Source organism: Pan paniscus, chromosome 11 (genome assembly GCF_029289425.2).
Source record: "Pan paniscus chromosome 11, NHGRI_mPanPan1-v2.0_pri, whole genome shotgun sequence".
NCBI classification, from domain to species: domain Eukaryota; kingdom Metazoa; phylum Chordata; class Mammalia; order Primates; family Hominidae; genus Pan; species Pan paniscus.
Window position 1 is genome coordinate 112,238,977 of NC_073260.2, and position 17,378 is coordinate 112,256,354.

Below are 17,378 nucleotides of genomic sequence, written 5' to 3' on the forward strand. Positions count from 1 at the left end.
TGGATAAATAGTGGAAACACAGAGGGTTTTAGGGCAGTAATGATACCATTTATGGTACTATAATTGTAGACACACACTATTATACATTTGACAAAATCCATAGAATGTACACCACCAAGAGTAAACCGTAAAGTAAATTATTGGCTCTGGGTGATAATGATATGTCAATGAATGTTCACCAGTTATAACTAAATATCATTCTGTTTAGGGATGTTGATAATGGGGGATTGGGGATATTGTAAGTGCATGTGTAAAAGTGGGAGATATATAGCAATCTCTAAATTTTGCTGTCAACCTAAAAGTGCTCTAAAAACAATAAAGTCTAAAATAAAGTAAAATAAAATAAAATGTTGACAGTGAAATATATAGTAGCAGAAATAGGTAACAAAACTGTTTTTAAATTCCTGTTTTTAATTTCCTCTTGATAATTTTAACAACATTAGCCCAAGTTTTAGGTATGCAACCAAAGTTCAGTAAAATGAGATTGTTTTTGGCTCTGCAATACTTTTCCAACATAGTCTTAAAATTGACCAGTTTCTCTTACTATGACCATTTCTTGTATTGTCAGAGAAATTAGTTATAAAGCAATCTGTTAAAATTAATTATAAAAGTCTATAAAAGATTTTCATTCCAAGGTTCTTTTTTGGGATCTTCAGCTCCATAGTAAAGACATTTATACATTTGTGTTCCCAAGCAAGATCAGTTATATATGCATTCAGTCTTTCTCACTGATATTAGTAGAAAATTAATTTTAATTAACACTATTAAAATGCATAAACTACAATATGTATCTCAAAATATTTCTTAGCATTTGCAGTTATGAAGAGTTAATTAGAAATAATATTACAGGTACCTATTTCTGGCATTTAATATATTTCAGAAGAAAGCATTCTAAATGTAGTCACAAACATTTGAAAGTTATACAGGGGGTAATTACCAAAATATTAAGTTGCATAGTTCACTATTTTTATTTACTTTTCTGAGCTCGGTCACTAACTGACAGAGAAAAGTTTTAGCGTGTAGAGGGATATGATACATATATATATATATCATATATATATCATATATATGATATATATATGATATATATATGTTTAGAGTACAATAGAATTTGATAAAAAGAGAACTTTATTGAAAATACATTTTAAGCTTAAAAGTGTATATGGCTAAATGTGCACTTGTTTTGTGGAAATTCTCCAAGTTCCTGTATGTTTCATATATATTCTAATGGAGTTTTTGTGTAAGTACTTATTGATAGAATTATTTTTATTTTTCTATTGCTCACTGTGGATCCTGGTATTTAGAGAAATAGTGAATACTTTTGAGCCTCAGAGATACTGCTGAATAAATTGTAATGACTATATTCTGGATGCTGTTTCTTATGTTTATATATGCAAGAATCTTTTAACAGTTATTTCTTGGCATGCTTGTACTAGCACAATACTGTTGTATTGTTTTAAAATACCTCTTGTTTCACATCTTACTCTTTTTCTTGGTTGCACTATAAATATTTCAGCTCTCTTCCACCTCCCCCTAAGTTTCATTCTTCAGCAATGGAATTGTTCAATAATTGCTTTGAGTGACAAGAAAAATTATTTTTTAGTATAAAGCTATTTTTCATTTGTAATAAACTAGCAGTTTAGAAACAAACATATCTCCCAATAAAATATCACTCAATTAGATAACTCAAGAAGATTAAATACTATGACATTAATTTTTCACTCATTAGATTGAAACATTGCTCCTTTTTATTTTAGTCTTCAGGATTTTGGTGATTAAAAGTCTGGTATCAACCTGACTCTTGTAAATTAATGTTTTTCTTTTTTCTCTCTCCATTTTCTTTCCCTTACTCTATAGAGGTTTATAACTTTTTATCCTGGGGCTTCTGAAATTTTACCAGGATGTATCTCTACATAGATTTGTTTTTATTAATTCACTGCGGTATTCAAAAATTGTAGATTTTCTTCAGATAATAGATATCACCTCCTCTGAGGAATGAGTCCTTGGGTAGTGGTGGAAATAAGGATTTTTGATTTCTGCTTCTGTGATGATGGTTATCAGTACAATTTTAAATACTATAATTTTATATGTAGCTTTTTCTTTGTTGGTTATAAACAAAGTCTATTTACCACTATGACTTGAAGAATTTATGTCACCGACACTTCCCTCTCTTCCATTCCTGTTCTTGTTACGGCCTTACATGATATACTTATCACTGTTTTTCACAAACTGCTGGTTTTATACTGTGTCCCAGCTTTCTGTCTTTGAATATGAAGAGAGCAACACATCCACTCCAAACATTATTTCAACATTCCCTATTCCCCATATCTACCCAGTATACTATTTATTCTATATTGCAAGATTCTTAGAATTTGTACTCTGGTTAAATATAATCAAATCTCCCAAGATATGTTTATAGGTTGATTTATATTTTCAAAGCCAACATTATGGTTATTAATTATTATTTGCTCCAAAAATGAAATAGTGAGTTTGGACTTGTATAGGTGCACAGGTAATCCTATGTCATTGTATTCTGCTTTCCAAAGGAGAAAGATATCTAATACAAATTTAAAAAGGAAGCATGAGGTAGAAGTCTCAAACAGCATTATTTAAAGTTAAGTTTATTAAACTGTCACCTTCTAACTAAGACAAACTTAAAACTTTTGAAAGGCAGACAACAACAAAATTATAACAGTAGCATCCCCAATATTCACCATAGAATAAAATTACCAGACATATGCAGAAGCTGGAAATTTGACCATACCCATTCTATGTGTTACTTTGGTTATACATTTGTATTCCAGAAATACTATCAATTATTCAATATTTTGTCACTGTATCATGAAAAAGTTATTTACGTTTTTTAAAAAAGAAGCAAACAAATAATAAAATGTATTTTATAATTACTTGCGTATTTAACTCTATTGATGGTCTTCATTTTTTTGAAAGTGAAACTAAAGATTAGGTTATTTCTTGTAACTTAAGTTTACCATGAAGAAAATCTTAAGATACATAAATAAAATAAAGTAAGGTTTTTTTCATATTTTTGTCACTCCTAGACACAGTAGATAAGAAGATGATCCGTAGCCACTGGGAGAACAAGGGTTTCCCGGCGTATTTCTGTGGGCATTTGGAGGAGCAATTGCTGAGTTAATGATGTGCTATTCCAAGAAACCTACGGCTATTCAAAATCACAGTGTTCATCCCATCTGTAAACATTTTCTAGCAATATAACAAGATCCTAGATCAAAGTCAGTGTCCTCTCGTTTCAGGCTGCTTCACAGGATTTCTTTTATGAAAAGACTGGCCACAATTGTAGCAATTTTTAAAGTGACTCAATTATCTAAACACAAATAATACTCATATTTTCAAATTAAATGACTATAATTTAATTATATTCATAATTTAAGCATGATAAAATTTGTGTTTAATTTTTAACTACTTCAGGATATTGGTTTCATTATGTTTCTTAAGACATTGTACCCAAAGATTTAAACTTTTATATTCATCAATCTAGTGTCCATAATTAGAAAATAATAAGTTAATATAAGCTTTGAGTATGATATTCTAATGAAAATGTAGAAAAATATTTTGAAAGATATTCATCTGTTAATTTTTTGATTGTCTAACTTTTACTATACATTATAGTTTTTGTATTTTTCAACATTTGATATTTCTTTTGTCATCTCATAGTTCTGCCCATTTTTTTCAATTTGTTAGTAAGTTTTTTGACACTATATGATTAGGTAAGAATCAGTCCCTCAATCTGAAACTCTTCATCTTTAATCATAGAGTTTAACCCTATCAAAGACAAAAAAACAAGTAGGAACAACCATTTTATCCAGTCTATTAAAATACGGAAAGCACCTCATATCTGAAGACCAGAGTGTCTCAGTAAGGTGGTTGCACCTTAAACATTTATAGGGAGCTATAGAGAAGTTATAGGTAGAATTCTATAATCTTATTTTTGTAATTAAGGGAATCTCAGTCAATCACCCAGCCAAAAATGTCAACCTTTCATTTAGCTACTTCTGGGGGAACAAACACTGTATGCAATTATTTATGAGATAAAAAATGAGAATTTGGATCAGCTGTGCCTGGCCTTGTCATAGATACAGAAAGAGGATCATCTGGGAGTCTGATCTAAGTCATATGGGTGTTCTTTTCAGTATGTGTTTCCTGGAAAAGGAAAGAGTGGAGGGATTTCTTAACTATTGCTGCTTTCTTGGTGGGCAGGGCTCAGGTAAAATTAAACATTGACAGTGTCCTCTGTTGTTCACGTTGAATGAATATCAGTTCAGAGGCAATCATTAATATTTTGAGTGGGGTAAGTCAGGGTTTAAGAAGCAGTCTGGCTGGACGCAGTGGCTCATACCTGTAATCCTAGCACTTTGGGAGGCTAAGGTGGGCAGATCGCTTGACTTCGGGAGTTCAGGACCAGCCTGGGCAACACAAGGAAACCCCATTTCTACAATAAATTAAAAAAATCAGCCAGGTATAATGGTGTGTGCCTTTAGTTTCAGGTAATTGAGGGGCTGAGGCAAGAGGATTGCTTGAGCCCGGAAGGTTGAAGCTGCAGTGAGCTGAGTTTGGGCCACTGCACTCTAGTCTGGGTCTCAAAGTGAGACTTTCTCAAAAAAAAAAAAAAAAAAAAAAAAGAGAGAAGAAGAAAAAGAAGAAGAAGAAAAGAAGAAGAAGTCATCTTCTGAAGACTCTTATCGATGTTGTTCCTGCAAAATAATCAGCTGAACTATCTATTGAAGGCTAGCCATAAAATTCAGTTGTTTTAGGATCTTTCAGACCAAGCATTTTAAAAGAGGGATGCATACAATTTTAAAAAGCAATATTAAAATAAACGGCTGTATTCAAGTAAAGAGCTAAGAGTTAAACCCTGAAGATATCCAGCTCAGCAGATTCTAAGAGGTCAGGGATAAACACATTTTTATTTTGTAGTACTGCTCACTGAGTTTCTTAAAGATAAGATGTTTATGCTTTTGATGATATTATCCACAGTCTTGATTGACACGCGTATAAGGACATTTACGATCTGAGGATTTTGCCATAATCTCTTAGTGTCCCAGCCAGTGACTCATTCAGGGAGAAATCTTGCCCTTGCGTGGTCTGCTAAGGTGATCAGTCCTTCACAGTATATATTGTTGGGGAAATAAATGGAAGAAAACCAAAATATTTTCCCCTGACATGTTGAGGGTTGTTAAGGTAAAGACACTGGAAGCTCAGGGAACAGTCAGCCTCAGCCTCTTTTTGCCTAATGCCAGGACACAAATCCTTTCTTACTGGAGACAGCACTTGCTTATCAGTCCAGAGAAGGACCAGCCAGCATCAGAGCAATCTGGGAACAACTTTTAGTATCTTCTCAATTTTCCCACCTTTTAAAAGACTAGAACTGCTCTCTCCTTTATCTTGTCACTATGTAGGATTTATGGCTCCTTGTTAAAGTACTATTTCAGCAAAGGCCCTAAGCCACTGCCTTGAGAGAGAAATACTTTTGAACAGGGGCCTGTCCTATGTGATGAGTACAGTATGCGTTATAAACTAAAACTGCTTGTTTCCCTTTGCTAATATTTCTTTTCTTTTCAGGACTGTGCCTCAAAAGAACCTAAGAAGGGAAAGAAAAGAAATTTTGCTTTCTCCTTTGTAAAATAAAATAAAATCTCCTTTTAACCAAATTTCTTAAACAAATAGACAAAACAAATCAGTGTTACTATTGAATAAGCATCAAGACATATTGTGATACACATCACAGAAAACTTATTAAAGATATTGTAGAAAACATAAATAAATATCATCTTTTTATAAGCAACAAAGATGCAATGTATTACATATATGCTAATTCTCTTTACCCAAAAGAAATACAAAGATTTTTCTATCTTTACAAATAGCAGGAAGTTATAACTTGGAGACAGCAGCATAAAAACTTATGGATCTTTTAAAATATAGAAACACATCTCAAAACAATAGTGAACATATTTAAAAATTTAAATTTTCTAAAGAAAATGCTATAGTTGAGGAGTTCCCTTTTCCTTTTGGCCTGAGGGAAAAATTACATTTAACCTTATAATATCAAGTCATCTGGCTTTAGTTTACAGTCTTCTTCAGATCCTGGGGGAAAAGGCCTGCTATAAGGCAAAGTAGAGTTCTCATAAGGATCTAGGTATCAGATTTTAGATTTCAGTGTAGTCAAGTTTAGAAATGAGAAAACCAGGAAATGTTAGTTTGGAAAATGATACAAGATACTAAAGAAAACTGAAAAACTTGAAAATTTGGTATGGGTTGAAAGACTGAATATACAAACAAACAATGGCCATGCCATATATAAAAATAGAACTATTGTTATGGGATCTTTGGGATGTTGCTTTTCTGTCCAGAAACCTCTGTGGCTGCTGGCACCTTTGCCCAAGTTGTTGTCCTGAATCCAGGAAGAATGAGGAAGAATGAGGTACACAGACAAGTGGAGCGTGAGCAAGATGAAGAGCTTTATTGAGTGTTACAACAGCTTAGGGGAGACCCACAGTGGGTAGCTCCTCTCTATAGGCAGGTTGTCCCATCTAGTGCTCAGCTCTCAGGAGAGAGGACGCAATGGAGAGTTAGAGGGTAGCGCCTCTCTGCAGCTGATCATCTCTCCATTCTCTCCTCTGCTCTGGCTGAGCCTGGGGCCTGACAGGTGGGACTTCTCTGGCCTGAAGGTGGGGCATCACTGAGGACCCATCCCTTCCACCCAGGAATCTGGCTGCCTCCTACTGCCATTCATGGTGCCAGGCTTGGCTCGACTTTGCTTCAAAATTGGAGAAGGCGCCAACAGCCAGGAAAGGCCAGACAGTGGGAGCACGCACTTCTGAACCTGCAAGGGCAGGGGTGGGGGCCTTCCCGGGCCCCAGATAGTGCAGGGATGCCTGACCCTACAGCCATGGTTTGGGCAGCTGCAGTTGTGTCCAGTGGGGCAGGGCTCCTGCCTGATCTGTGGATTGGGAGGACCAGGTCTGCAGCCGTGGTTTGGGCAGCTGCACTGCATCTGGGGAGCTCCCACCCCAATTCAGAAGGGGTGGGGCTCCCACTTGTCCCCAGCTCCCACAGGCTACATGGAGCATGCATGCCCAGCTGCTCCCCACTGCTGCCACTGGTTTAATGGCAGTGGCAGGCTGTCTGGAGCGGCTGCTGCCATCAATATGACCCATAATCTGTGGCAAACAGGCTCTCTGCAGTAACCAGCCCAGAAAACCAGCCTACTATTGATAAATCAGACTTATGGAAATCAGACTAGTATCTCTAACAATCATTCCAGAAATCCAAACCAATAGCTTTCATAAAACCTGGTCCAAAGAGAGAGAAGGACTTGATTAATAATTTTAAGTTTCCCCAATTTTCTGTTCTTGCTTTTAATTTAGGACCAACCAGAGAAAGGAAATATGCACTCCTCATGAATGATAAAGGATGTCCCTCTAGTTAGCCCCCACTACATTTTCCCCATGTTAACAGCCTACAATCAGGATATACCAAAAGCTTTTCTTTCTTTCATTATAAAGCTTCCCTATTCATTTGCCTGCCTTTGAGTCTCTGGTAAATCCAAATGACAGTCTTTATCCTTTGTTACAGTAAACTCTGATATAACAAGCTCTAAATAAATAGCCTTTGTTCTCATTGTGGTGATCTTTATTTCCACAATGTTTACATTTTTGCAGTATGACAGGATCTAGTTCAATTTGTAGGTAGGTAACAAAACTTGACCTTCAGAGTGGGAGAGGAAGTTAATTAAATCTACCAAAATTAATGGAAGAAAAGAAACAATAAAAATTAGACCAGAAATAAATAAAATTGAGACTAAGAAATCAATGCAAACATCAACAAAGTTTGGTTTTTTGAAAACATAAACAAAATTGACAATCCTTTAGCTAGATTAACTAAGAAAAAAAACAGACTCAAGTAAATAAAACCAAAAATAAAAGAGGAGACATTACAACTGATATTACAGAAATACAAAAGATCATTAGAGACTATTATGAACAACTATGTGCCAACAAATTATAAAACCTTGTGAAATTAAATAAATTCCTGGACATATACAACCTAATGAAACTGAATTAAGAAGAAACAGAAAGCAGACAAATTATGAGTAATAAGATTAAATCTGTAATGGAGCTTTTTTTTTTTAAATTAAAGGGAAACCAGCTTTCTTTGTAGTTAAGCTTTCTACTATTTATTTTCTTTGTAGGAACAATAAAATTAAACTATAAACAGAAAACTTATATGTGAAATATGCTTAATTTTTATAATATATTAAAATACTGGATTGGTGAAAATAAACAGATAACAAAAAAATACACTTCATGTATATGTTTGCAATCAGACCCGACAGTATATCTATCTTTATAATTTATTATTGGTGAAAAACAAATAGAAAAGATATGCACAATTATGCCACTGCTAACGATATCAGACCATATTTGTTAAAGTTTTTCTTAATAAAATGGGAACAACACATTGCTAGGTACGTAGAAACAATTTTTCTCTAAAGAATAACTGAACAGTTAAGAGAAGCAAGTAATTCCTAATGGGTTACTAATGTAATAGATAATATTATGCTGTTTAACAGAATATTATGGTATTTTGTATTTTTCAAGTCTATAAGTCCATCCATAAAGTCTGTTAAGTAAAACAAAAACAAAACAAAACAAACCAACAAAAAAACAGAAAAAGTCCAAACATTAAGATATATCGACAATCTTGTTCCTATGTATGGCAGAATATCATTAATTCTTTTTTTACGTTTATTTACTTTTTAAATTAGGAACACTTTTTAGGGTTTTTTGGCATTTTGCATTTTTACATGCAGTGTCTGTATTAGCCCATTCTCACACTTCTATAAAGAACTGCCTGAGACTGGGAAATTTATAAAGAAAAAAGGTTTAATTAACTCACAACTCCACAGGCTGTACAGGAGGTATGGCTGGGAGGCCTCAGGAAACCTATAATCATGATGGAAGGGTGAAGGGGAAGCAAGCACATCTTCTAATGGTGGCAGGAGAGAAAGAGTGAAGCGGGAAGTGCTACACACTTTTAAACAACGAGATCTCATGAGAACTTACTATCATGAGAATAGCAAGGGCAAAACTGCTGCTATGATCTAATCACCTTCCACCAAGTCCCTCCCCAAATGTTGAGGATTACAATTCAACGTGAGATTTGGGTGGGGACACAGAGTCAAACCATATCAGTGTCTACTGGCTCCTTCTGAGAGTATCTGTGAAAGTTCGGTACATTTTGCAGTGAACAAGGAATAAATGGATAGTGTAGGTGCCAAAGTCCAAAGGGGCAAACATTGCTCAAGTTTATTCACTCTGGAAATGAAGATTTTTGTTTTTCTACGGGCATGAAGTAACCAGTGGCTGAAGAGAATACGTCTTTTCTTTCTGACCAGAAGATCATAGTAGTTCTCTATTTCAGAAGCCGATACATACACATCTAGAGTAACCAAAGATGACACTAATATAATGTATGGGAAGGCATAATATAAAAGGCCTCCACCAACCACCTGAAGCATGGATAATATTAGGAAAAAGTAAAGTGCTGCATAAATACTTTTAAATCAGACTTCCCTAACTCACATGCAATCTTCTTCACCAGAAAGTTGGGAGCAGCATCATTAATACCAAGCAGAATGGATAATAGATAAATACAATGATATGTAGTGGGTAGCCAGCTTCCTGAGTACTGCGCACTGTGGTAACACAATCTGGACTTGGGTTGCAAAGCAACGTGTACCAATCTGAAAGTGTCAACACTCGACATGAACGAACAGATATAAAGAACACCAGTTGCATTACTCACAAGTAGGGTGACAACAGCTGCCATACTGGATTCAAAGAATCTAATGATATGTTGAAAAAGTACACTAGAACTTTTTTTTCCCCATTTAACATTAAATAAAGAACCAACGTAAAACAAGAGGAAGAGTAGCAATAAATTCAACGTAGAGATAATTGTGAAGTTCTGGAGACACCATGCAAAGCTGACAATATTTCTGTGCTTTTGTTCTCTGTCCCTCTTTGGCACAAGTCACATTCTCTAGATATTTCAGTTGATCCATTTTTAAATAAGATCTTCCCATGAAAAAGTCCAAGACATGCCATTGGCCACCTGTAGGTTTCCCCCAGGAAGCTCTGTGATCAGCACAACTGGCCACAGCATCCGGACATTCAGGCCATCTGAATATCACCTTCTAATTAAGTCGACTTTTTAGATTAGATCTTAATTAGATCTACTTCTAATGAAGCAGATCAAAGAACTGCTTTTTAAAAATCCTTTTAAATACAGAAGTAGCAAGCTTTCCATCTTAGGAGCAGTTGGCCTTTCACTGAAGCCCAGAGAATGGCTGCTGCAGAACTGTGCCTCCCCTTGTCACCTGTGAGGCGCCCTCCCCCTCCTCTCACAGGGTCAATTTCCAGTGATGGAGCGAGGCTGTTTCTCTGGCCCAGTAGAAGAAACAAGGCAAACTGAAAACTATCACACTGTAGATATATACCAAAGTTTTAAATCAAAGGTATGCTTAAACAGATGACTGAAAACAAAAACAGTCACACATAAAACTAAAACCAAGAAGCCCTTTATGGCTTTAAACAATGCCTCCAAAGAGGGAGCAAAAGCTCCAAAACTCTCAAGATCCAGACCACTCCCAAAGACAGCTCATAAATTAGGAAGTTTCACTAGCTGCAAATGAAATACAACCCATATTTCTTTCTTTTTTATATTTTTATTTTAAGTTCAGGGGCACAAGTGCAGGTTCGTTACATAGGTTAACAGTGTCATGGGGATTTGTTGTACAGATTATTTCATCACCCAGGTATTAAGCCTAGTACCTATTACTTATTTTTACTGATACTCTCCCTTCTCCCACCCTCCACCCTCCAAAAGGCCCCAGTGTGTGTTGTTCCCCACAGTGTTCATGTGTTCTCATCTGCGGTATTTCCTAAGGTGTCAGCTTCTCAGCTGACCACCTGCGCACAAAGGCCTACTACAACTTGAGTGCCCCACAGAGGAAGATTTAAAAAATAGTAAAACACAAAATAAAATCTACAAGCATAGAAAGGATTACGAAACAAATGAGTACCACGATTTTTTAATGAATATTTATTTTCTTAAAAACATTTTGAGTTAGAAGATTTACATTTTCAAGGGACTAGTTCTCAGACTGGAAATCAAACCCTGGCCACATCAGTGAAAGTGTGGTCATCTTGGCCATCTTAGCCACTAGAGTACAGGCTGGAGTGTCTTCTTCGTAAACACCAAAGAGCATCCAAAGCAGGCAGGATTTCAATTAATTCTGTTTTAAATCTGAGTTCTGGGTATTTTTCTTCATTGAGTTGTAGTTTTGGTTTTGGTTTGCCGAGGGAATTTCTAAGGCTATATCTTTCTTTTCTCTCTTTTCATAGGTCCTATAAGCAGTTGCTTAAGCTGAGAGTGCTCCAAGTATTTTTTTTCTTTTAAATACAGCCAATTTGTTTATTCCATAGGAAACTCAAAAATAAGCTTTTTTTTTTTTTTTTCTTTTTTCATAGAAAGCCGCAGATGTGGTATTCATTCCAGGCTTAGAATACCATGGATTTAAGTGTCATTTATAAAGTGGGTACAGAATATGCAGTCCCTTCTGATCCCCCCAAAAATTTACTCCAAGAAATAGGCTGAGATAGCAAGACTCTGGTTGCCACAGATGGGTAAGGATGGTATTTGCAGGTACAGTGCCTCCAGTATCCCATAAGTTTGTGAGGGACCACCAGTCAGCCCTGTTAATCTGTGACACCAGGTAGTCCCTCCTGGAATTAAACTTTCCCAGAACTAACCAGGCAACAAGGATTGAGACAAGCAAAGCCCCTTTTGCATGGGAGTTATTAAGAGAAACTCCCTGAGAGTTTGATTCATTCAAAGTGAGAGTGGGCTGCTTAATATCTTATGTATCCCAGTGTTCTTAGCCCTTTCAGACTGGCCACCTAGTAAATAATTATTAGGGAGAATATAAGGACTCAGGAGACAGAAGGGTAGTTGCAAAGGATTGTCTTTGGAACTTGAATGAGCCCCAAGAGGCAGGCATTATCTTGTGTAAACGTTCATCCAGGTGTGTTAGCATTCCTCAGTGGGTGGAGATAAGAATATTCTAGAGTCCCTTCCTGCTCTCGGAGTAGGAGAATAAGACTAGGTTAGAGGGACCTTGATGCTGAGGCAGCTTCTAAGGCTTCTCAGCATGTCAAAGTGCCAGTCTTTTGGATATCATCTTTTGAATCTCAACATAAGTTTTTATAAAGACAATGCTCTAAGAATATAGAAACCAGGAGCCTAGAGTCAGGAAAACGTCAGCCTACAGTTGAGTCAAGTGGAAAGAAATGTTACGGCCAACTTGGTCACTCCATACAAGTGTCTGGGCAATCTGATGAAATGAGTATCATTCTCGAATAAAATATTCCAGTAAATACCTGGGTTGCGTAATCTATTTTTCTAATTATATATTGTTAATAAGAAGAGTATATTCTTATTGATCCTATGAAAATAATTATATTGCCATGAAAATGAGACTACTTGATAAGTTTCTGAATTCCAGAGGGGTCAGGAAGGAAGGAAAAAAATGAATGTTTCATTTGTCTATAAAAGCACAGTTTAATAACTTGGTATGAATTATAGTTCAATTAAGAGAAAATATAAAGGGATTATTAATATCCAGAAAATAGAATATTAACATATTAGCAATATCCCATGCAGAGCCCATAATTATTCTTCATTCATTCATTCATTCATTCATATGTAATTAATTTTTAATTTCCTTGATCTTAGATTAGCAGTTTTCTGAACACACCTGCTTCTTCACTGGAGCTGGAAATCCTGATTCAATTCATTGGTATGATTTCAATGTATTTTAAGCAATGCCATAAGAAACATATACCTGACATAGAGTCCTGGATCTCTAAGACAGATTTGCAAGGACTTTCAAGGAGGGATCAGAGTAAAATAAATCAACTTGTAGATTAAAGCGTCTGTGGTCAAGTTATTACTAATAATTTTTAGAAGTGAAAGATCTGATGTGAGTTAATTACACAAAAAAATTCAACTAATAAGGATATATGGTTGTTTCTATGGCATGGAAAACAAAATAGTCAATGCAAAAAAGTTTTAGATAAAATATCTGCAAACACAATGAGAAAGCCTATTTTCAAAGACTGAATACAAATCTAATATATGAAAATGGATGGCCATATCTTTATAGAAAAAACAATATTCAGATATAACATCAAATTTCCCTAAATTTAATGTACCATGAATATACCAAATGTGGTATATCAAGATTATAAAGATTATATAAAGATTATAAATTAGAATGTATCAAGATTATATCAAGTTAGAATATATCAAGATTATAAAGTAAAAAAGATTCTGTAAGCCTGGAGTAAGTCCTAAACATATGAATTAAACTTTATAGGTTAAATGATATGAATCCTCAATTGAACCACTGCCCTAGAACTTACTGGATTTTGAATTCTTTAATTTGTTAAACAAATAAAATTACAATCAGGTTAATATTTTTAAAAATTTACTGAAATTATGACTGAAAAATACCATATTGTTTTTGTCTAAAATCAGGCAAAGCAGTACTGGGACTCTCATAACTAGAAAAAAATATATGCAGTAAAGATATTGGTGATTTCCTGGGAATTTACCACACAGCATGTAGTTTCTGGAATTTTTATAACAATAATATATTACCCATATTGATTTAACCTAGGGAAGGCTAAGCATCCTTCTGATTTTACAATGCTTCCTATGTAATTCAAAATGTGAAATAAACCTAAGTATTTTTAGCATTTCTCCTTAATAAAGTGAAAAAATAAATTCTTTGTGATTTTCCATGCACCCCATGAAATCCTAAAGACAGTTTTAGATGCAAAACATATCATTTAGAATTTGATTTGCGGACAGCAAAATGTTAGAAATTATCATGAAATTTGATCAAAAGTAGGAAGACTTTGTTCTTTTAACTAATGAAGGACATGATAAAGTCAACACACAACACAGTTAACTATTCTGTTAAGACACAGTATCTTTGTATTTTTGTCAGATTACTCAGAAGGTAAAGAAAAACCTTTTCAAAACTCTTAAGAGGAGACCAATAATCCATGTAAATTTTGTCATTTTTACAGAAAGAATATCAAATCTAATTTCGTATCACTCTAATTTTAATACAAAGCTCTTCTTAAACAACCTTAAATAAATCCATCAAGCCTTAGCCTGACATATGAAATTCTTTTTCCATGAACCTTCTACAACTTTCTATATCCATTTGGTTTTTTTCACACACTCTCCTCTTTCTTATTCTGGACAAACCAGTCATTTTACTTTAGAACAAAGTTGTCCTATTTTTCCATGCATTGCATATAAAATTGCTCCTCTTGGCCACAATCGCTCCTAATAAAGTCTCTCGTACCTACATTGGTTATAATTTTTAACCACAGTAGCTTCTACTTCCCAGGAAATCTATGAGGTGGATAAGTTATGAACTATTTTTTATATACCAGCATTTTGTAACAGACTAGCAGAGCTAGTCTTACAACTTACATATTACAACTTTTTATAGCCATACACTTCCTTCAGATATGTATACAGTCTCTCTGCACCATCAAAATAAGAGAAAAAAGTATATAAGCTCATAATTATGCTTCAGTATCCTTTTTTACTAGAAATAATCTAGACATTTAATGACTTCCCATTATGTAACTTAATTTAACGTAAGTCTAAGGTTTTAAGTTACTAAATATCTTAGAAAATATCTTCAAACCAATTGTCATGCTACAAAACAGAATAACTGTTGAATTAAAGTTTGTCAGAATAATGATTCAATTTGATTAAACAGTTCATAATCATCTTAGACATCTATTATATGTAATGCAAGCTTATTTCATGAGTAAACCTGTACAAGTTTAGGGTCAACATGCCCAAGTAGAATAAAAACATGCGTTAACACAAATAACTCAGAAGACATCCCCTGTTTTTGATAAAAGAACAATATTAAATGAGTCTTGCTGCCAAAGACTTACCTAAATTATGTGAACTTGAATTCTTGAAACACTCGAGTTAGAAACATTTGAGTTTATAGAAACTACTAAACATTGAGATTACTAGTTTCTATAAGAATACTTTTTTCCACACGGAAAGTATTATAAATTCAATTTCCTTAATTTCTGAGAATCTTAAGAATATTCAGTTTATATAAGTGCTTATTTATCTGTAAACTAGTCAGAATAGATCTCCTTTTAGGGATTTATAATATAATTTGGTAATACCATTTGAAGGCTGGATAATATTACACATATATAACCTACATACATTCGTGCACACTATAGAGATAAAAGTTACTCCATTCTGGATGCTAATTCACCATGTAGACTTCTCAGTAACCCCAGTTCCATGAGTGCCTCCTTATTCCTACTTTATTTACTGTCCTTAGTATAAGAATCGTACTCACTATAAATCTTGCCTTTAAATCAATACAACCTTGCTGTTATTGCACAAATTATAGCATATGATGCACATAGCATTCTTGCCTGTTCTGGAGTTACCTTTAGTAGACTCTATAGAGCCTGTTCCCCTTCTCCCCATGGTATATAAGCCCTGAGTTTGGAAAGTAATGCTGTGGAGATCTACCTGTCTTGCCACCCAAGACCGTGCTTCCCTTTGTTAGTTCCTAAATAACTCACACTTTACTGATAAACTGGATTTGTCTGCCTTGTTCTTTGATGTCTTGGTTTCTTCTGCATTTGGGGGCTGACTTGCATATATGTCCCTTTCACAGAACACATACACTCACATGTGAACACACAGAGATAGAAATTGAGAGCTTATAGCTTCCATTCTAAAATTTTGGTTCACTCATTCATAAAAAAGAGCTCTTGTTCTTGCCCACCTTTATATTTTTGGCAGGATTATGTTTCTGTTAAATGGAGCAAGTTGAGATTACCTGCTTAGAATGACTGCTGCACCATCTACACCAATACTTGTGAAGGAGACTTTTTTTCTGTGCCTTAGCATATTACTATGGAGACTGAACTGCATTGCAGACGAAGGACAGAGGAGGAATCAGGCAGCTGTCTAGGTGTCTCCAAAGACTATCTGAATTAAAAAAAAAATTCAGCCTGTTTCCAATTAGTTTTTTCAGCCTCAGGTGCCAGCAATTGTTATCTCTTAAATTTAACTGAGTTGCTGACTCTAAAGGAGATTGAAAAGGGGAAGAATACTTGGTAAAGCAGCTATGTTAACACATTTGTCAGCCAAGGAGTTTCATTAGCTTTGAGGGATAATTACTAATTCCCTGAGTAAAGACCCTAATGGAGTAGGGATTTGGGTTTCTTTTTTATGGATATTCCTGCAGTTGTCCTGAACCCCCTTTGTTTCCACTAAAGTAGGGGTCCCCAAACCCCAGGCTGTGGACCAGTACCAGTCTGTGGGCTGTTAGGAACCAGGCCACACAGCAGGAGGTGAACAGCAGGCTAGTGAGCATTACCGCCTGAGCTCCACCTCCTGCCAGATCAGCATTGGCATTAGATTCCCACAGGAGCACGAACCCTATTGTGAACTGTGCATGTGAGGGATCTAGGTTGTGCACTCCTTTTGAGAAACTAATGCCTGATGATTTAAGGTGTTACAGTTTCATCCCGAAATCATGTCCCCCATGGAAAAATTGTCTTCGATGAAACCTGTCCCTGGTGTCAAAAAGGTTGAGGACTGCTTCACTAAAGGGATGGATAGAATGTGTTGACAAGAGCAAGCATTGCCTCATGGCTAATAAGAATCATTCAAGTGCAAAGGAGCATAGGTATAGAGTCAGGGAAGTTGAAGAAAACAAAGAATACTGATATTCCAATTGGAAATAATATATTTTCCTAGGTTTACTGGATGAGTGAAATTAAGCATAAAACTCTACAGGTTAATGAGAAGTCCTACTGAGACAAAAGATTGTTTAGACAAACTCAAGTCATAAGGTAGATCGAGTCCCACCACAGGAATGGTTTGCCTGCTCCAAGTGAGGGTGGGTGGAGAATAGGAGGAAAGTTTGCTTTTGTGTTCACTGGGAAGATGAACGGGAATCCATTCATGGGATGATTTTTGCATCTCCTTTTGCACAAGGGTAATGGTTGTGTGAAGGAATATCACTGGACAGATGAATTTTTGATTCTTGCTCCCTTTTGCATCTTAAGGCCAGGTTCTATGTTTCTTTATACTATCTGCAAGTGTCCCTACATAAAATGATTTTTTTAGGGAGCAGATTGTTCTAGCACCTTTTCTTCTAATTGTTTGAATTATAAAGCCATGATTTTGCATTGCATTGA

At 35.3% G+C, this 17,378-nt stretch overlaps 1 protein-coding gene and 1 pseudogene across 2 annotated transcripts in view; both read right to left on the reverse strand.

Annotated features, from left to right (window-relative positions):
• Positions 1-17,378, reverse strand: part of TYRP1 (tyrosinase related protein 1) — a 1,170,479-nt gene that overhangs the window by 413,802 nt on the left and 739,299 nt on the right. The window lies entirely within an intron of this gene.
• Positions 9,227-10,145, reverse strand: LOC100992100 (JNK1/MAPK8-associated membrane protein-like; annotated as a pseudogene).